General features: G+C 41.6%; 1 protein-coding gene across 3 annotated transcripts in view; it reads left to right on the top strand.

Moving 5' to 3' along the window:
* Positions 1 to 9,726: 9,726 nt before the first annotated feature.
* Positions 9,727 to 21,905, top strand: part of Fbxw7 (F-box and WD repeat domain containing 7) — a 155,298-nt gene continuing 143,119 nt past the window's right edge. For all 3 annotated transcript variants that reach the window (XM_034500248.2, XM_034500249.2, XM_034500250.2), the window contains exon 1: positions 9,727 to 10,991. The gene's annotated coding sequence lies outside the window, so the exon portion shown is untranslated. The remainder of the gene's footprint in view (positions 10,992 to 21,905) is intronic.

Genomic DNA, 21,905 nt, shown 5'->3' on the forward strand with positions numbered 1-21,905 from the left:
TTATCTTGTTATAAGGCACATGATATGATGGGGATAATCGTATTTAACGAGGTCCTAGGGTTAATTAGCAAGAGTCTGTTAATTGTGATTATGGATGCATAGGTCCCTACATAGGTCCCTTTAAGCAAGAGCACATAAGGTTGGCAACTTATTCCCAAACTGTTCAACATAAAGCTGCACCACAGTTGCAACTCTAAGTTTCAATTTGCTTCAAAATAAGAAAAAAAAAAAAAAAAAAAAAAAAAAAAAAAAAAAAAAAGCTTTCTTTTTGTTTGAAAAGGAAAGGCAGATATAAACATTCTTTTACTTGAGCCTAAAAAAAGAGCTTAAAATTCCAGTAATAAAATGTGCTTTTTCAGTAACAATACAAAAGAGTAAAAGTCAGCCATCTGGAGATCACAGATTCATTTATTAAAAGACGATCCTAAAATTAAAATTTCCGTTTTGAAACTAAAAGCAGAAAAAAAAAAAAAAAGAGAGAGAGAGAGAGCGGCTTCTCCAACTACATAATTTCTGTGTAAAGCACAGAAAACAGCTACGCATAACAAAAGCATTTCTAGGGTTTAGACAATAGTATTTTATGTCTAGTGAAGATCTTGGTCCTTTGTGTATCTGGTAATTTTCCACCCATCTTTCTACTTTGCACTTTCCTCATTTACAGACCTCCAACCTCACTCTAACCTTTGGGCTCAGGCTGTATTTGGAGCTGTGCATTGCCTCAAGACATCATGCCAATGAGGTCTAATGAGTGTTCTGGAAATACTGGGGAAAGAGTCATCATGGATGAGATTTATGAGATTAGCAGTCTTTTGCTGCTTGTCAACTAGATGATAAGAGTCAACAGCAAACAGATGCCAAAGGAAAAGAAATTGCCTGGGTTTACGTGTGAATGTGGAATGCTGCCACTGTCCACCCCAGGCTCCCGAGATTGAATACTTGGTCCCTAGCTGGTAGTGCTGTTTTGAGACGTTATGGAAACTTTAGATGACACCTGGATACCCTGAGGAGGGTCAATGGGAACAGAGCTTTGAAGGTATAGGCCAGCCTTTTTTTTTTTTTTTTTTTTTTTTTTTTTTTTTTTTGAGTCATCTGTTAAAATGCGAACAAGCCACACTGGAAGCTCCTATTGCCAGAAGAAGTTCTCAACTATTGTATCTTGCTACCATTCTTCTCTTAAAGTGTTTCTTTCTGGTGTATGGTTACACTGAGGACAAAAGAAACTGATAGACCCGGGTACCTGTTAGCATCAGTGTGCATCTGCATCAACTTTGGAATCTCTGTCAGCCAACTACTTCTACTATTACTACTCTTTTCTCTCCCTCCCCTCCCCCTCCTCCTTTTTAAAAAAAGTTTCACCATGTAGTCCAGGCTGCCCTTGACCTTAAATGCCGGGATTACAGGACTGCATAACTATGCTTGTTCTCAGCTGAACTCTATGGAGAGAAACAGTAACCCGTCAATCTATTCATGCCAGTTGTGTTGCTATTTGCACCATTCACTGCTTACAACTTTGATGTGGTGTGTGTCTCTGTGTGAGAAAAGTAGAGACCCAGGAGTGTTGGAAACTGTTCACTCAATACAGTGAAAGGAACCTGTTAAGACCACTTTAGTGAGATCTGAGGAGTTTGTGAGGGTTACAGCAACAAATGTAGGGTCATCAGAAGCAGATAAAATGAGATGGAGTTGCTGAGAAACTCTCTAAATTAGCAGTCGGCTAACAGTTATATGAGAATTGTATCTGATGCCAATTTCCCTCATCATGTGCATATGTTTGGATGTTTGTGAGTATGGGTGTGCATACGTGGTTGCAGCAGCCCATTAGTCTTCTTTGGTCAGGTATGGCCTTCCTTGAGGAGGCATGGTCTTTCAATTGAATCCAGAGATTGCCAACATGATCAGCCTGGCTAGTTAGCTTGGTCCAGGAATCCACTCTTGGTCTTTTGAATATTAGAATTGCAGGTGGGCTTCCATATCTACATGGCATTCTAACATAGGTCTTGGGAATTTAAACTCTGGTCCTCATGATTGCATGGCAAATGTTATAGCCACTGAACTGTCTACCTCCCAGACTCTCTGATGTGCTTTAGAAGATGTTTCTTATGCTCTAAGTAGGTTTTTCTACTATAACTGTTATTTTAACTCCAAACCTAAAAGGCTGCTAGGTAAAACAGTCTTTGGTTACGAAATGAAGGAATAGTAGTATCTGGCTTGTGTGCAGGCGTTGGAACAGTTTGGGGACGGCAGCCATTGCGCAGACAGCTGGCATTGAACTTCTCATGTGAACCTCCTCATCTAAAATGGTAGGCCATGACTTTTATTTGGCTAGTAGGGTGATGCTAACCCTGGAGTGCACAGTTGGAAGAGCTCAAGGCTGTGTATCTTTGAAATGGAAGCTTGTTGGTTGAAAATGAAATATTCATCAAATATCTACATGAAAGGAAGCTGATCTAATGTGACACCTGCTTTACAGACGTGCCAACCTTACGAGTTTTAAAAGCAAGGGCTCACTGTATAACCCAGGTGGATTCTACAGCTCTACCTCCTGAGTTTTTTTCTATAGGTTCTTTTACAGTATAGAACTTCAAACTCTCGGTCTGTAAGCCTAGCATCCCAAGGGTGGGTAGAATTGTTATATCAGGTCACAAAAGCAGATGTAACCAAAACTCATGAGCTAGGCTAAGGTATTCACACACTTGCTTGCTATTCTTTATGTCTTGAAGTGCAAGCTTGCTATAAACTTGCTTAGACCACTGAGGTCAAAGTCAACACCAAGGCAACAGTGTTAGAGTCTGGATTCTTGCCATCATGAGGTACACTATCTCAATGTCTATTGTTTCTAGCATCAGAGGCAGGAAGAAATCACCAACTACTTCCTGAGAAGACTTTTAGGAATCTCGCTGTCAGTGATGCACATTGCTTCAGCCCACATCTTATCTGAAAGGCTAACCACAAGACACAGGCTAACTGCAAAGGAGGGTGGGGAATGGAGCCTTCCCATATGGTCTGAAATTGGAAGTAAGAATGTGGGCTCTTCATCTACTTGTGATTTTTGAAAATTAGGTAATATAGCTTTGATAAATGCTATTTCCTTTCCTTCTCTTTCCTAGGGATTAGGTAGGTACAGAATTTTGATGAGATGGAACCACAGTGTCAGATGGTAGTGGTGGCCTGGGACGGCCAGCTTCCTGGTAAACAATAATGGGACATAGTCAAAGCGAATCAGTTGTAGATTTTGCTCTGGTCATCCAAAAGTGAATAAGAGAACTAATATGTTAGGGGGTGTTCTTGCGAGGACCGTAGGAAGGACAATTCAAGGACAGAGAAAGTCATAAGGGTATGTCTGAAGAACCACCTAGGGTCTTCCAGGGAATGCATGTTGGAGAGTAGTCGAAGGAAGCAGTGTCCAAGATCCCCTTCAGAAAATCAGGGGTGCTCAGTAACCAGTAACCAGTGACTCCTCTCATCATCTAAAGCTGCTTTAACTGATGTCAAAGGTATATACAAATCTACTGAAGACAGGAGATACTTTTAAGAAAAGTTCAAAATGCTTAATAGACTTGAATGACAAGTTGTGAAAAAAAAAAAAGGATGATTAGGTGGAAGGCAATTCTCTGTATTTTAGGAGAAGGCAGTTTCAGTTTCTCTAAGACACAAATGGAGAATGCTTTGTGTGAAACCTGAGTGGACCCAGGCTGGGTTACAAGGCATGGAAAATGCTAGGGCAGAAAAATTAACTATGAACTGAAGTCAGACATAGATATTTTTTTTTACGTTTCTTAGGATCAAAGGTTAGGGTAACGTACAGGTGTATCCTCTTCCGCAGAACTTCCTGCTGAAGCACTTCAAGATTTGCATGTCAGAATGACTGAAAACTTATTTCAAATTGTTCAGAAAGCAAATACAGCAAAATGTTAATGACTGAATCTAGGTGGAGAGTGTATGAAGACATACTCCCCCGTCCTTTGTAGTTTTAGAAATTGACATAAATTTCAAAAATAACAATGAACATTTCTGCTATGTTTGCTTATCAAGAGAACAAAAGCTAGAACACACTAACTCAGATGTGTTCACATCTCACAGAGAACACATCAGAAAATGTCAATCAGCAGGTCTCTTACCCACAACCTCCTGATTGGGTTTCCCTGTGTAGCTGTGGCTGTCTTGAAACTTGCTCTGTAGAGGAGGCTGACCTTGAACTCAGAGGTCCTCTTGCTTTTGCCTATGGAGTGCTGGGACTAAAGGTGTGTGTCACCAAGCCTATCGTAAACAACAGTTTACAATGGCAGTAGCTAGGGTCAACTATTCACTCTGGCATATTCTAGGCACTGGGCTATGAACTCCAGACTGGAGTGTGAAACCAGTTTTTTAAATATTAAAATTAATTATTGTTTTGTGTGTTCAGAGGTTAGAGAGAGGGTGACTTGTGGGTGTTCTCTCCTTCCATTCTGTGGGTCTCCAGGACTGGCTGCCAGGCTTGGCAGCCGGCATACCCACAGTGGAACATCTTCTTGGCCCTGTTTTCCCTTACCACATAACCTCTCTCTTGCACTTAGTCATCTGCTGGAAGTAGGAGAGAAGTGTGACTTTTGTCAAATGAATGGTGATGTAAATGTAATAATTCTGTTTACAATACTCTCTTCTACCTTCTGCATACCATGACATTTCGGAGTAAAAATAAACACACACTACTACTATTTGCAAAACTGTCACTCTTACAACCACCTGTTAACTCAGTAACTTTTCAACTGCAGGCTAGATATGCCTCTGTGCCACAAATTAAGTAACATCTAAGCCTGCCTTAATATTCTATACATTTATTAAGATGATTTTAATCAGTATTTTAAAAGCAATGGCTGGATTTTTATTACGTATTTCATCACCAATGTGAAACCAAGTGGCTATATTCTGAAAGACATGCCTCTGAGGCTTGAAGGTGAGATTATGGATGGTTTCAGATGACTCAGCTGTTTTACTTTTTAAAAAAATTGAAACCAGTGGTCTTCTATCACTTACATCTCAGGGTCAAGCTCTTTTGCAAACCCAAATGAGAACAGTAACCCAAAGAGTCCTATTGGTCAGCAGGTTCCCTGGGTTGACTTCATTCTTTAAAAATGTTAAAAACTCTGACATTCTCCAACACCCTTAACAGCACTATGAAATTATTAGGGATCTGCTCAGCACATCAGTGACCTTTTCTGTACACCTGAAACTCATTACCTAGTATTTTCTCTTATCCACGTCTTTGCATCCGTATCAGAGAATACAGTGGATGGCATAGCCAGTGATGGCTACTTTGTAGGTTCTTCTTTCTCCCACCCTTTCAACCCAGTAACACTAAATAGGGGAGAAAAAAGGAGAGAAAGGAAAGGGGGTGATATATTGTTAGATTACTTCCTGCTGATTCTGGGAGTTGAGATCCTTGGGGCAAGGTTGATCTTCACCATCAGGATATCTAATTTCTTCTTTGCATACAACTACTTAACAGAACTGTGATCGACAGGAAACAACCAACAATCCACAACTAACTTTTTGGGGCTCTAGCATTTATATACCCTCTGACAAGTCCCCAGAATTCCAAACGTCACAGAATCACAGAAACTATCTGTAGCTGGCAAAACGATGCACCTGCTAGAGCACGAGGGAAATCAAAGTCAGATGCAGTGGACAATCTGAAGCAGCCCTGTGTCCCACACCTGGCATTAAAACAAAAGCACATTCCTATTTCTGTGTTAAAAGAAACCAAAATTCTCACTACAAGTTTGGTTCTAAGTTGAAGGATAGAGGGGGAAAAAAGCATTTCATTTTCAAAGCAAGTTTCCTTTTATTTAATCCCCTTTAAGTATTATTAATCTTAAAAATGTCATTCATCTAAAGAGTAATTGTCTACAATTTCATATACAATGCACCCTGATTACATTATCTTCCTAGACCCTTCTCCTTCCTGGCAAGTTCTTCTTTTTCAAAGGTCCTAAAATTCTTAGGCCAGAAGAACACTTACTCTACTAGAGCTTTGTTGCGTGGAACTGAGGAGTGTCCTTCAGAGCCTGGGAATCACTCTGCTTTGCAGCCTTCCTCCAGACGACTGAGTCAGAGGACAGAATGGAATGAAGACTTGGGCGGAGCTCTGCTTTCCTAGTCACTTGCTTTCCTGACTCTTAGTAAATCAATTTCTCAGGGCCCCAGCTTCCTCCAGTTTTAAAATATCGAGTCTAAACAAAGCACCGAGATAAGAAAAAATAATGGTCAAACGTAGTATATTGGGTGGTATGTCACAGTATATGTGAAATTACTTAATAAAATTACAAAAATAATTCCCTATATTTCAGTAGGAACTGTGTAGGAAAGAATAAGCCATTGTGACTTTTATAAAAATCAATGAACCAAGGAAATGAGAGACAAAAGCTCTGGTGGGAAAACAACTTCTTATAATTGTCTATGAGAAAAATACAAAGCAACATGAGACTTTATTCTTATTGCTTTGAGAGTAAATGCTGCCCTTATGAACTGAGGGAAAATAAAGCTAAGATGTTACACTTTTAATAGTTGAAATGCTTTGTTTTGTAGGGACTATGTGAGTGTGTGTCCTACTTTAAACAGTTTATGATCAAATCATAAAGATAACTAAGTAAGCTAAACTCTTATTTTAGAATCTGTCTTGAATATACTCATTTGGTGGCACTACTCTAGCCCTATCTTGTAGTTCAAAATGGTTGTGAGGCGTGGAGAAATGGCACTCGTGTAGCTAATGTGACTCTATCATGTTAGACGACCACACGGCATGATTTATTTAAGTTTAAGACATACACTCTCAAATACAGATTACACAGAAATTTATGTAGACGGGATGGAGTAAAGACTTAAGGAATATTTGCAACAGCATTTATAACAGCCTGAAACTGAACCCAGACTCCTACCAAAACAAAATGGCAAACAGTTATATACTGTTACAATGGAACACTGAATATTCAGAAATTAAAGGGAACAAATTACAGCTATATGAACCTGAACAACATATGGGTTCCAGAAAGGGTGAGCAAATAAATATGTACAGAAAGTATAACAGATTACACATCACATTATTTCCTTTAGAGAATATTCACAAGAAAGGGAAAAACTAAACAATGAAATGCTTAGGGATGAACACCTGTGATAAAACAATAAAGAAAAGCAAGGAAATGATTACCACAAATGTCAGACTAATGTCCACTTTCCCAGAAGGGAGAGCTGTTTGGCTTTTGAAGATTAACAAACTCCATTTATTGGCCTGTTTGACTGCTTACATAGTAAATTCTTAGACAATTACCCATAGCACGCAATCATCTTACATGTTTAAAGTCTATTTCACAATAATGCTTAAAATTAACTGATATGCTATAGTGCATTTTTAGAAATTTTGCCAGTTAATGTTATATAGTGTTTGACAGTAGAAACCACTCATGTGGGATAACAAGACATTGAGTACTTTCTCACAGAAGCTCACTTTCAAGGGAAAACTTATGAATCTTATACAGAGATCCCTTTGTCCCACTTTAACACAGTATAAAGATCTTTATAATAAACTGGTGTGTCAGGAAAAGAACCTGGTTAGCTGAAATAAGTTTTTCTGATTTTCTTTTTAGAAATCTGATTTAATGGATTTATTTCTCCTCTGGATTAACAGGCAATGTAAGGAACTGAAAGGATATAGAACAAGTTGGAGACACGAATTCCCTCCTTTCCAGCTGTAGAACAGCTCTTTACTCCGTTACCAGGTGGGCAGGGAGGCGAGTGGTCCTTACTCAACAAGTTTAGTGGAGCTACTATTCCTGAGTAGGTTGCTCAGGGTCCTTGGGAGTGCCATTCTGACCCTCAGTGATGAGGTTCGAAGTTGGAGCCACTGGCAATGAGGTGGATGAGCGGACACTCTGCATGGTGCACTTCTCCAGAAGCACCTTTGGTTGCAGGGCTCTGAAGTTTGCACTCTTTCCACTCAAAGTCCACAAAATTAAACTCCAAGACGCTCAGCCTCCCAAAACTCCTCTACACCTGTATTTTACTTAATTCCTACTGTAATGAAGAGAGTTCAAAATAAGGATTATGTTGCAGCCATGTTGGGCTATTGTTTATCAGAATTGATCTGATTCCCTGTGAATCTTACTTGAATGAGGCCTGTGAATGGATTATGTTTGTAGACAGTCAAGCCCAGGATAATTAGGGCAGGTTATTTGACTCCTGGGATTTCAGGTGGCGTACAGAAGGGCCTGGTGCAACTTGTCGCTCCTTACTTTTGTGGCATCCTCCTCTCACCTTTACTTATTTTTTTTGCTTTTGTAGCCTTTGAACAAAAATAAACCTTTGATTTATCAACATAGACATTTTCTTAATCTACTTTGCATGAGGTGGTACAGGAGTGGCATAAACCTGGGCTTGCTTCTTAACTGCGTGCAGAGCCTGTTTGGCCCAATCTCCCCAGCAGGGTGGAGAGACTTATGATAGATAGCCATCATTGCTGCTTCCAGAGGCAGGGGTCTAGCCACGCAACTGTTTCATCTTTGCTGCTGCTTTAATCTCACTGTCACACCACTAAGAAAGGCAGGTTCGCAGCAGATTTCTGAGCACTGTGGTCCTTTTATCTTGAAAATTCTTTTACCAGAGAACCACAGCCTAAATTTCATGAGTTTTTCCTTAAACTTATTTCCTAGACCAGAATCTGTAGGACAAACGACCCAATAGATTTATTAACAACATAGTTCTCCCCGTAAAACACACACACACACAGAGAGAGAGAGTGCGAGCAAGTGAGCTTTTGAGTAAGACCCGAGAGGCGCCAAAATCTTTTGAAGATGTTAAGAGGCACTCTGATGAACAGAATCAGCTCTCTAAAAAGCTCCCCCCCCAAAAAATCCAAACGACAAACAAGAAAGACTTTTAAAAGGGAGGCTCGACTGCATTTGCCTCTTGAAAACATAGAAACTCCCTAGATAATATCCTAGAGGTTGGTTCTCTTTCAGCCCTCCGTTCCCTAACCCTGGCAATTCGCCTCCTTTCCCACAAAAGCCTGAAGTTGTGACTTTCAACGAACAGTATCCCTTTACGAATTTCATGGCAGGGGCGAGGAGGGAGATAGATGTATTACAACTCTCACATTTCTACGCTTTAATTTACCAAACGCTTTTGCTTCCACCATCGCCTCCAAGTTCCACTTTTGCTGTGCTCGAGGCATTCATTCATTCATTCATTCACTCACTCACTCATCAAACCCTCGCACTGCGCTATTACACAGAACGCGGCGCAAGGTTTCAGCCCACGCCACGGGAAGTGTGCGACGTTCGCTCCCGGGAGCAGGTGCAGCCACTGGGCTGTAGGTTAACTTTTCCACCCGTCTCTCGGTTCGAGGATCTGCTCCGGCCCAAATGCCTCACCTTCGGGTGATGCGCGCCCTAGCCCGGTCCCCGGTCTCCTCCTTACTCCCAGAGGAGCAGTCCGCACCTGCCCCGGAGGAAACGGCTACGGAGCTCCCTCTCCGCGCCGCCCTAAGGTCAGGGGTAGGATCAGGCGGTAGCTTAGGCTTGCCTGGGCTCCTCCCCTTCCTCTCTTCAGTTCTGACGCGGCCGTAGAGGCGGCGGCGGCCGCGGCGGCGGTAGCAGCAGCAGTCCCGCGGCCCGAGGCGCACCCACCCGCTCGCAGATCGCGACTTCCTCTTCCCTTGGTGCGTCATCGGAACGCGCCACAACCTCCCAGGGCGGGGTGGCTGGAGATGGGGAGAAAAGGCCAGCAAAGGAAGGCGCAGAGAGGAAGGAGAAGGGAGGGGGAGGAGAACGGTTGCTAGGCGACTTACGTCATCGCTGGGCGCCGCTTTCCTCCCGCCCCTCTCTGGAGTGAGGCGAGAGCCCCGCACAGAGCGAGAGAGACAGCGAGCTGAGCTTCGGGCGCTGCCGCCGCCGCCGGTGAGAGCGTGAGAGCGAGTGAGTGAGCGAGCATCCAAGAGACCCGGCGCCCGTGCACTGGCCGCCGCCGAGACCTTCGCCGCAGCCCGGGCCATCGGGAGCCGCGGCCGCCGTCCGCTCCCCCCCTTACCTTCCCGGCCAGTAGCGGCTGCTGCACACGCCGAAGCCGGAGCCCCAGCCGGAGCCGGAGCCGAAGCCGGAGCCCGCGGCCGGGGGGCAGGGAGGCGGCTGCCGCGGGTCGGGACTCGTAGCTGCTCAGCCGAGAGAGGACGCCCGCGAGGGGCTGGGCTTTCTGCCTCGCCCCGGGTTGTGGGGCGAAGGACCCCCCGAGGTGTAGGGAGGGGGTCCCGGCCGCCGCGACACATGTGGGAGCCGGGAGCGGGGGCGGCGCCGATTCGAGCCCGCCGGGTCCCCAGCCTTGCCGCTGTCCTGACCGGTCGCCCGGGGCCGTAGCATCCCGTAGCGGGGTGTATGAGCCGGGGCCCCCAGCCCAGGAGCCACCTCCGGGCCGGGGGGGCGGGGACCCCGATGTGAAACGGCCGCGGCGGCGTGGTGAGCGGCCCGGCGCCGCTGTCCTCTTCTTCCCCTCCCCTCCCCTCCCCTTCACCCCCTCTGGGGGGCTTCTCCTTGGGCCCGCCGCCGCACCCCGGCTCCTCAGCGGGACTCCAGGAGTTCTCGGCGCCCCCTCCCCGCCCCAGCCCCCCAGGGCGGCGGGGCCGGGGGGGACCCGGGGGCCGGCTGCAGCCTCCGCCCAGAGGAAACTTTACCCAAACAAAATCTTCGAGCTTTCTGATTGTGACTGACCCGGGACAAGTGGCCCAGGACGGGCTGAAGCCACAGCCTGCAGGGACCCAGGAAGAGAAAAAGCGGTGAGCGGGGCTGCTGCTGCCGCTGCCGCCGCCTCTATCCCGGCAGCGCGGAAGAGACCGGGGTAGCTGCTTGGTGGAGCGACGCTAGCACCGCTTCTTCCTCAGTTCCGCGCCTAGCCTTCCGCAGCTGCCCGCCTCAGCCCGAAGGAGGAAGGGAGCCAGCCACATTGTCAGCGCCACCGCTCGACTCTGAAGCGTGAGTGGACCCGGGGGAGGGGGGACTTATAAGGTGACAAGTGGGAGCGGGTGAGTGCTTTGATGCTGGAGTTTGGCTGTTTCTCAGGAGGGTTGGCAGTGGAGACCTTTCCTTTCTACGGATGGGAGAAAGCGTCAGTTTGCAGGAGTAATGCAAGTACTCAGGGGTTTTTCTTAGAGGAGCTGTGTCTCCAGAATGGACGCTTGTACCTTTCTTGACACCAAACTGAGAAAGCCATGGACAACTCTGTCCTGTACCTTTTCCTGGCACCTTCATTCTGGCAGTGGTTTTTCTTTTAGGGAAACTCCCATGGATTCCCACGTGGGAATCACTTGAATCAACTCTTATTATTATTTTTTCTTTCCTAACTATTGCTTTTGAAGTTGCCTTGGATAGGAAGACCAGTTTCCCTTTTTGTGCATAGGGGAGTTTGGTGCCCCCAATGCTTTATTTCCCATGTCTACAGAGTCTGATGTGTAGAGTGTTTGCATGTTTCAGTTGGCTCAGGAGAATCCGAGTTCCGAGGATGCACAACTCACTGAAACTTATTTCAGGGAGAGCACTTAATAAATTACCATTTCATAAAAGTTGCTGCAGCAGCTCTTTTCTATCTTTTTTTGTTTGTTTGTTTTTGTTTTTTGTTTTGTTTTTAAGTAATAGCACATTTTTACTAGGTTTTTAGTAGGGACTGAAAGGCATGCATGCAACTTTTCTTATATGTCTCTACTTGTCAGCTTAGAAACTTCATACTCTTTTAAGAAAGCATTTATCACTCTGAGTGCTAAATTAGAGGTTCAGAAAAGTAATGTTTCACATATGTAAGGTTAAACTAAACATCTTAAGGCTTAACACACTGTAAGATTTTGTGTAACAAGGAACATAGATAGTGTAAGACTGAGAATTCTGGTCCATCCAGACAACTAAATGTGGGCAGAATAAAGATGCTCTGTAGAAGTGAATGGAAACCTGGAAGTGTCCATTTATCTATCCATCCGTCTCAATTTCTCCATTTAGGATCATGATTAAATTTGTTTGGAAGTTTCTTACATTTCACAATGTTTGGGTCCTGTTTTCCCCTCCTCTTTTTAAAGTAATGAACCTCTAAGTTTATTATTCTGCACTGTGTAACAATTTGTGTCTCTTTGACCTGCCTTCTCAGTCTTGCAGGGTACAGTTTGTCTGAGGAGTGTTAAACAGCGAGCTTCCCTTCCTTCCCTGCCTTTAGAGATGCTGTTACTCTCTACTATCAGCTGTCCCAACTTTTTTTTCAAGACATTTTTTCTGTGGTACGTTGGCTATCCTGGAACTGTCTCTGCAGACCAGGCTGGCCTAGTGTTCACAGAGATGCACCTGCCTCTGCTTCCCAAGTGCTGGCTAGGATTAAAAGGTATGTGCCCTGACTGCCAGCCATGTCACAACTTTTTTGAGCCTACCCCCATCCCCATTTCTTTGGATAACTTTGCTCTCTTTGGATCGTCTAGCTCTTTTGTTTTTTGGTAGATACTTGGTTCTTCATATGCTTTCATAAGACACCTTAAATTCTACTTAAGTGTGAATTAGCATGAAAACACTGAATGGTAGATTTAACTTTAGATTAGAATAAAACGTGTTTTTGGATCTGCTAACCTTTCTTTGTTACCCTGACAAAGTCATATATTCCAGTTTTGAAGATAATGATGACTGAGAAACTTAGACTTTCATAGTTTGCTTCTTGGGAAGAAGGAAAGTGTAAACCAAGAAATGGTACTTTGAGTTTGTATTGCATTTACTCAAAGTTACTTACTAACTGGAAGATGTGCTTTGTGTGTAAATTGGTTTTAACTTATTGAAGAACTTTACTGGATGTAGTAAGAACAAAACATTTGGTACTTTCAGTCTTTGAGGATGCCTTTTCTTACCAATGACCCAGGCAATCAAATACGAATTGCACAAAACTTTAGGAAAGGTTGGGCTGGTGCGATGGCTCCGTGGGTAAAGCTGCATGCTGCATAAGTCTAAGACCCAGAACCAAAGGTAGAGGGAGAAAGCTAACTGTATAGAGTTGTTTTCTGACCTGTGTCCTATGCATGGACTTGTAGTTGTGGTGGTGTTGTGGTGGTGGTATGGTGGTGATAGTTATTGTAGTAGTACAGTTATAGTAGTAGTAGTATGGTAGTAGTAATAAAAATAAATACATTTCTTAAAAATGTAGGAAAGGGGACATATATTACCTTTATTACTCTTAAGGTTACTATATGTCAGGGAATGCCATTACACATTTTTATTAGGAAATACTGATTTTGGATGACCCAGGAATAATTGGAGTGTCTGAGCCAAATCTTGGAAAGGCTCTTTCAGGAAGAAAATAACATGCACAAACAAAATGTTAATGACTTACAGTCAGAATATGTAAAAGGTGAGGTCTAATTAGGAGGTTAGCTTGGTAGGAATACTTCTGAGGGAGGGAGGTTCTTGACTAGGGTAAGGTCAGTTTGTGCTTGTATAAGAATTTGAAAACAGCATTCCAAAGAAGGTAGTTTCAGGTGATTGGGAGAAATCATATTTTAGGACAGACATTATGCTGGCTTTAGGATTTTGTTTCACTAGGAGACTAACATTTTTATACTATGGTCATCTAGGGGGCAGCATAGAAGGAGACATGAAAAGGAAATGTTTTGAATGTATTTTAGCATGATGCTAGTTTCTCATGAGCAAATCAGAAATGGGAAAGCAGACTTTGCTTTGGAAGTTAAATTTGGGGTTAAGAGCTGGGTATCCATATAGTTCATGTGTTAGCTCATTGTTTTTCTTTTCTTCCCTCTCTTTTTAAAACTCTTCGCTTTCGTTCTCCTCTTTTGGCTCTGTCTCTTGTGCCAGACTGACCTTCAACTTGCTGTGTACCTTTTAACTTGTAATCACCCTGCTTGGACTTCCTGAATGCTAAATGTACTGGTGTGTGCTGTCATTTCTTGTTTTGCAGTCTGGGGATGGAGCCTAGGGCTTTGTGCATACTAGGTAGGTGCTTTACCAGCTGAGCCGCATGCTCGGCACCTGCCTGAGGCTTTAGACTGTGGACAGTTTGGGTAGTGTGCTGATAGTGGAGGTAGGCAGGGCTGGTTCTTAAGGTTTTAGGTTTCTGACATTACTGATATGAAGTTAAGAGCTGAAAAATGAGTTGTAAATTTTGGGGCCTGGAGCAGATTTGTGTTGGTGTAAGCACAGGCATAAAAAGGAGAGACACTCCCCAGAGATGGGCTTCAAAAGTGAATGGGAATGACAGCTGGGAAGAGGAGCAGTATGTGACGTACCCAGTTTCTCAGTCCTGGGTCTTGGGATTCTAGTTTAGAAGTAGTTACAGGTTTTCTATAGCACATTTAGATCCCGAGATAGGTAAGTTCAGAAAACATAGGACCTTGTTGGGGAACTTATAAATAAAATGGAAGGTTTTTACAGTTTCTTTGCATTATTATAATCTTAAGCTTGGTCTTAATACTAATGAAGTGGGGCTAAAAGTTGATGAAAGGAAAGTCTGTTTTTCTTTCTTTAGAGGTGTGCATTTTTGTGTCCCTACAGTGGGGGGACATCCCTGTGTTGGCACAGCGGTGTTAGGAATACTTTTTTAGTATAAACTTAAAATTAAAAACAATTTAGTATTTAGGAATATTTAAACAAAACAAACAAACAAACAAACAAAAACCCCAAGTTATATAATAACGGTTAGCACATGCCTTTAATCCCAGCACTCAGGGGTCTGAGGCAGGTGGCTCTGAGTTCAAGGCTAGCTTAGTCTACACAGTGAGTTCCAGGAAAGCCAAGGCTACACAGCTAAACCTTGTCTTGAAAAAACAAACAAAACAAAACAACAACAACAAAATGAATAAAAAAGACAATATAGGCATCTTTATGGTTAGCTTTTGGTAGTGGCTTTGATAAGGATAAAAGATTGTGAATAAAAATACATAATCATTATGTTCCTTTGTTTGAATTCAGTGCTTTCCAAAGCTTCTTTGGCTTCTTAAGAGAGTATCCAGTTGGCAGAAATCTCTTGGAATAGATATTTTTAAACAAGGATGTGGGTTTGCAATTATTTTAGGGTGAGTAGATAGGGATTGGAATATCTGCTATATAGGAATTTTTTGCTACTTTCCCCATTTCTTATGTGGATGAAGACATGCTTAAGTGTATTTAAAAGGCAACCTTTTAGGATTGTCATGATTTACTAATATGGTGGGACTCTGGTGGAGAATGGTAACATCTATATTCCTTTGCCTTGTTGGTTGTGCTATTTATATGAGAGGCTTGAAGTTTTATATCTCTGTGTGTCTTAGTGCCAGAGGACTCCAGAGTCTATGTGAGTTAGCAGCAGTTTCTTTGGATATACTTTGAGGATGATTCTTGGAAAAGGCTTGTGGGCCGACATAAAGGATGGATTGGCAACCTTTCTGTGTGGGTCAACATACTGTGCCACAACTTTCAGCCATTTCTGCCATGTGAAAGCAGCTGTAGATAATATGGAAGTGTGCTATAACTGTTCCAGTGGAATCTCATGCATAAAAACAAGTAGATGGGATTTGGCTTGTAGGCAGAGGTTTATAGCTCCCTGCAGAGGACATCTAAGTTTACCAGCATCTACTAGTACGAGCTATGTTACGCTACAAAGCCAGATTGGCCATTTCAGGTGGATTTCATCTGGATGAGATGTGCTCTTCTGGACTGCTATTGTCATGATTATTTGCCTTTATAGTGTTGAGAATTGTAGACCAAGTAGAGACCTGATGTTCTCTAAATGGATCTGGAAAGTAGAGACCTTCATCTGACCAAAAGATGCCATAATTGATGTCTTAGTTACTTTTTTATTTCTGTGACAAATCTGTGACCAAGGCAACTTACTTAAAAAAGCACTTAATTTTGCTTGCAGTTTCAGAGGGTGAGTCCATGATCATCATGGTGGGTGAGCAAGGTGCCAGGCAGGCGTGACACTGGAGAAGTAGTTGAGAGCTCATATCAGACCCACAAGCACAAGAGACTGGGTCTGGTGTGAGCTTTTGAAACTCAAAGCCCACCCCAGTGACATACCTCCTTGCCTTTCACCAATTGGAGACCATTCAAATATATGAGCCAATGGGGGCCATTCTCATTCAAAGCACTACATCTGTATGTAGGGATATTCTTGTTTTGTATTATGGCTAAAAGAATCTGTTAAGGCAGAAGTTAACTTTCTACCCCACTGCTACTGGGGAGGGGAACCCAGAAATACCATGCATGCTAATCTAGCATTCTCCCACTAAGCTGTATGACCCAGTGGTAAGCTTACTTTTGAAAGATTCTGAAAACAAATTATAAAGCGTTTGCTTTTAATATGAAAGTAAAAGCATTTAAGTTGTTTTAAATCAGACAAAGATGTTAAGTCAGACTCTGGGAATGTTAAGGTTTAATGCTTCCACCTCTTAAAATCATAATCTCATACTAAATTAGTGTGAAGAATTTAGTACAGAATTATTTTCATTTTGTTGTTAAATCTTAAATTACCTAAACCATTTGAATGTGTACTTTAAACACCATTGTTATCTTTAAGACTAAATAAATATATGCAAATGTATTACCTAGAAAGAACTAGCTATTCACTTAGTACAATGTTTAATATTGCACTTAATGTTAAAACGTTTGTGTCATATGTCAACAAAAACCTGTATTAGATGCTAATTTATTTACCCTGGTTTTACAATCTTTGTTTCATGGTGCTCTTACTTTTTTGTATAATTCAGTACAATAGTGATTCCTTTTTAGTTAGTTTCAGAGCGGTATTTCCTATAATGATCCCTCTGTGTAGGACTCCTGCAGGTACCAAAATCTGAGGATGTTTAAGTCTCTTACATAAAATAAAGAAATATTTAAAGGGCTCAGTGAGACAGCTTGCCATCGTGTCTGAGGACCTGAGTTTCATCCCTCAGACATCCCTCCCATGGACATGATGGAAGGAGATAACTTAATCTTGAAAGTTGTCTTCTGGCTTCCACATATGCAGTGTAGTGTAGTGTGTTCCACCCCCCTAAATGTAATTAAAGTATTTACATATAACATGTATGCATATATATATATATATATATATATACATATATATGTATATACATATATATATGTATATACATATATATATACACACATGTATATCTACATGTATTTTTCTGTATACTTTAAAAGTCATCTCTAGATTACTTGTAATAATTAATACAATAAAGCAGCACATTAACAGTTGTTATGCTGTATTGTGTAGGGATAACAACAACAAAAATCTACAAGGTTGTACTTTTTTTTTCTGGATATTTTCAGTTTGTGGTTGGTTGAGTCTGTAGACATGGAACTCACAGTTAAGAGTGTCAACTGTTTATTCTGTATATATAGTAGATACTTTGGTTTCTGTTTTGCTCTTTGAATAAAAGATGATATAGTCTGACAATTTTAGTGTCTTTGAGAGGGTCACTGTACTTTTCTTTCTGGGGGTAGAGTGTGGACTCTTTAGATTGTGCACATGTGCAGTTCTCTGAGACAGTCTGTCTTTTTCTGGCTGCTTTTCAGTTTGAGATACTATTGCCTCAGCTTCTGGAGTGTTGAGATTATAGTAATCTATAACTATGCCTGGATTTATTTTGATCTGTTAAAAATCTTACTTTAAACATTTTGCTTTTAAAAATAATTTTATCAAAGGATGGATGATAAATGACACTAGCATTCATTCTCATGTCTGCAGGGATTTTAAATAGAAATATTTTACTTTGGCAACACTTAGTAGACCAGGAATGGTGAACTTTTGGTGTGTATGTCTGTATGTTCATTACCATTGCAAATAGATGAGTACATTATAAAATTATTCTCTGGTAGGCCTGAAAATATACAATTAGATCTTTTGCAGTTTTCTGATGTTACCTCACTGATAGTTTCTATAATACCTTTCATATATTCAAATGGAGTATGTTTCCTAAGTGCATATGACATATATATTTTAGTAATTACATGTTTACATGTAAATATAGTTAAAATTATTCCTAAGACACGCTGGGATTGTGAAATCCTTGAGAAACATTTGCAATTCTCACTGAGCCTTGGGACAGTTGAATGATTAATTTAAAAGAAGTTTTATAAACTGTTCCTTTACATTTTTTAAGTACAGTCAATTTCTCTAATAGAGTAAGCTTAACAAGGGAAAATGAGAAGCAATGTTTGTGTTGTGCATCTTCCCTGCATGTAGGTGGAAATATACAAGAGATGAGCTATCATTTTTTCTTTCTCCTAAAGCATAGCTGTGTGTCAGTCAGGTCCTGTGTGGTCTGCTGCTAAACTTGTCGCCTTGCCCTTTGCTTTCACCTAAAGAATAACTACTGGAAATCTGGGTAGCTTTGGAAAGAGCTAGTTCTTTTTCCCTCCCTGTTTGTGTATTTGTGTACTGGTATAATATGATAAATACTTTTTTCTATGCTGTATAACTTCTCTGATGTTTGTAAATCTTAAAAGCTAGTGCAAAATCAGGCTAACACACTTACACTTTACCTTCCCTCTGAGAAGTCACTATGAACACACTGTGTTTACCTTGGGCTTTCTCAGTCCAGGCTAGCCTGGAACTCACTATGTCACCCATATAGGCCTCAAACTTGAGAGCCCTTTTTCTCAGTTTCCCAAGTGCTATCAATGCTGGGAGTATAGGCCTATGCCTATCATATCTGTGATTCACCAATGTTAATTTATTAAGTTACATGCCTTTTAATAATGTGTGATGTAAGTAGAAGGCCAGAGTCAGGCATTATTTTGCTCAACATTTCTGTCTTAGGGTTTCTATTGCTATGAAGAGACACCTTGACCATGACAACTCTTAATAGAGGAAAACATTTAATTGGGGCTGGATTACAGTTTTAGGGGATTAGTCTGTTGTTATCCTCATGCTGGGAAACATGGTGGCGTGTGGGCAGACATGGTGCTGGAGAAGGAGCTGAGAGTTCTACATCTGAATCCATAGACAGCAGAAGTGAATCCCACACTAGGCTTAGCTTTAGCATTTGAGACCTTTAAGCCTGCCCCCTTCCTCCTACAAGGCCACACCTAATCCAATAAAGCCACACATCCTAATAGTGACACTCATTACTGTGGGCCAAGCAGTCAAATACATGAATCTATGGGGGCCATTCCTATTCAGACCACTAACTGCAGTTTGCCTTTACCACCACCCCTGAGACAGGGTTTCTCTGCGTAGTCTTGACTGACCTAGAACTAGTTGTGTAGACCAGGCTGGCCTCAGGCTCACAAAGATCTGTCTGCCTCTGCCTCTGCCAGGATTACAGGTGTGTGCCTCCTCTGCCTGGCTGATTCTACCCAACATTTAAATGAGCACTTGAGTTTGTAGTCCTGTTTCATAAGTATCAAAAATGAATATATGTTTCATTAACATTTTAGTTAAAAAGTCCTAAAAACTAGGGAAATGACAGAACTATTTATAGACAAGAAAGATTTATTCAAATATCTCTGGACTTGTAATTAAATGCCAAAAACCTCAGAAGTGCATGGAACAGAAAGGTTTCCTCTTTATTCTTGAACAATTTGTGTGTGTGTGTGTGGTTTTTTTTTTTTTTAATGATAGTGATGATGATTTAAGTTGTTCATCGAAAAATATTTTCTTTCCACTTCAGTTATTTTCAAGTCTTAGGGGTGAACACATTCTGATTTTCTTTAAGAACTCAGTCATCTGTTGCCTTATGTGTGGTCAGTAGTTCTTAGCTGTGGATTTGATACAGGGAGTACAGGGCGTTTCTCTGTGGATCATTACACAGGTGGCATTGTTTTCATTTAAGAAAGATAAGATTTTAATTTTCTGGATTGAGAAATTTGAAGCAGGAAACATATTTAAATTTGTTATAAAAGTCATCCAGTAGGGAGGGAAGGTGGATGGTACAGGGGAGGGACAAGACAACAGGACAGAAGAGGGAGGGCTGAAAAGCAGATGGGAGCCTGTCTCTGGAAGTTTTGAGGTCAGTCTTAGTCAGAGGTCACACCCTGTTATTTCACGTGGGGTGTTACTTGTTGTTATCTGCTACACTTTGAAATGTTGATAGAAGACTGAGTTTTATTCTTGGCTTTTCAACATCTGGATTCTTTAAACCATTGAATTTCTAATCTTTCTTGCATAATCAGTGTATCCCAGGGTAGCAAAATTTCCACTATACCTGATAGAAGGTTTGGACAAAGGGTCTCATCTACCCTACATTTCTGATTTCTGTAAGAGGGATGCTAATAATTCTATATGGAGAGCTAAGAGGCAAGCTTTGAGTTGATGGCCCAAGTTCAATGTGTTTCCTGTAAAAATGTGATGATAATATTAGTACCTGCAGCTCTCATAGGGTATTAGGAAGACTGTGTGTGGCATTGTGCATGCAAGCCTTTAGCACAGTGTCTGGCTCAGTGCTCACTAAATGCTAGTTGCTGTAGTAATACACAGTGCAGTGTTAAGTTGTATTTGTGAAGTTGCTCTGTTTTCAAAAACTGATGTCATTTGTGATCTTTGCTTTGGAATATGTTCCTATTTTGAATACTGTCTTTATTCAGCAGAAGATATTTACTGAATACCTACTGTGCCAGGCATTTATCTAAGTGAACAAAGCATAAAAATGCTTGCTTGCTTGAAACTTATCTCTGGTTTGAGGAGGCAAGACACACATAATAAAGCAAAACAGAAATTAAGAAATTGGACCAGTAGATTTTGTGTGTTGGAAATGGCCATTAATGAAACCTGCTAGTCTTTCCCGGCTCGTGTTGCTGTGCTTTAGTTGGGGAGCACTGTGCCAGCCTTCTGTCTTCCTTTGGAGGCAGCTCCCAGGTTTTCATCACTGCCTTGACTTACTGCTTAAGTTGGCTAGCACAGACTTTGTCTTTAGTCCTCTAGACCTCTGTTTTAGTCTTGGCTTTGCCTCCCCCAGCATCCTACCTTTGGCCTTTCATCTCTGTTGTTCTCAAACAGTTTACAGAAAACCTCTTTTTAAGTGTTTGTGCAGCATTTTCTTATTTTGTGTTTTCTCCCCTTTCATTTTCTTTAACTAAGATAGCTAGCTCTCCAGTCTCATTTTTTAAAAAAATCCTATTTTTCTTGTATCTTTAATTAAATTGTCAATCTTTTAAGGTTACAGACCTCTTTTCCATTCCAAGTTGAGCTTCCTTACTTAGGAAGAAAGAATAATACTTGTTCCAAGGAGTGTTGTGAGTTTTCTGAGAGGTATGTAAAAGAATCTTCATAAGCGATGGCTCCTCCTTCCTTACCCACGCTGGTTGCTGCAGCTGTGGCGTTAGGGCTCAAAAACTTGTGTGTTTATTTGGCACCAGGATTGGAAGTGCTTACAGTTTCACTTCCATTTCCCTAATGGTCACAGCTTTAGGTTTTTTTATTTTTTTATTTTAATGATACAGTGTTACTTTTCAAAAACCATGTGAAAAATGTAATGATATAACTAACAATGACTATAAAGCAGGAACTCAGGCACCATCACGTGGGTGCTCACACTGGTTGTAGGACCTTTGGCAAGTTCCTTCATCTCTTTTCAGTGTATCCATATGGTGGGGAAAACAACACCTACCTCACAGATGCTTTTAGGAAAAAATGAGATCATAACAGTGTATCTGGATGTAGTAACTAATCTCTAACAGTGGAGGTGTTTCTGATGGTCTCAGCTATATGGAGAGAGAAGAAAGGAGGAGGAGCAGAGGGGACAGTGTGGGAGAGGAGGGGAAGAAGGAGGAGAAGAATGAACTAACTCGCTAGCTGCTGTGATCTAATGAATATAGAAACTGCTATAAATGATATATAGGGCAGTATTCAAAGCAGAGGATTATCTGGTCTAAAATACCATTAATGCCAGTATCGGGAAGCCTGCTTTGTAATAAGTCCCCACTCTTTCATTT

The sequence above is a fragment of the Arvicanthis niloticus genome, chromosome 4, assembly GCF_011762505.2.
Source record: "Arvicanthis niloticus isolate mArvNil1 chromosome 4, mArvNil1.pat.X, whole genome shotgun sequence".
NCBI classification, from domain to species: domain Eukaryota; kingdom Metazoa; phylum Chordata; class Mammalia; order Rodentia; family Muridae; genus Arvicanthis; species Arvicanthis niloticus.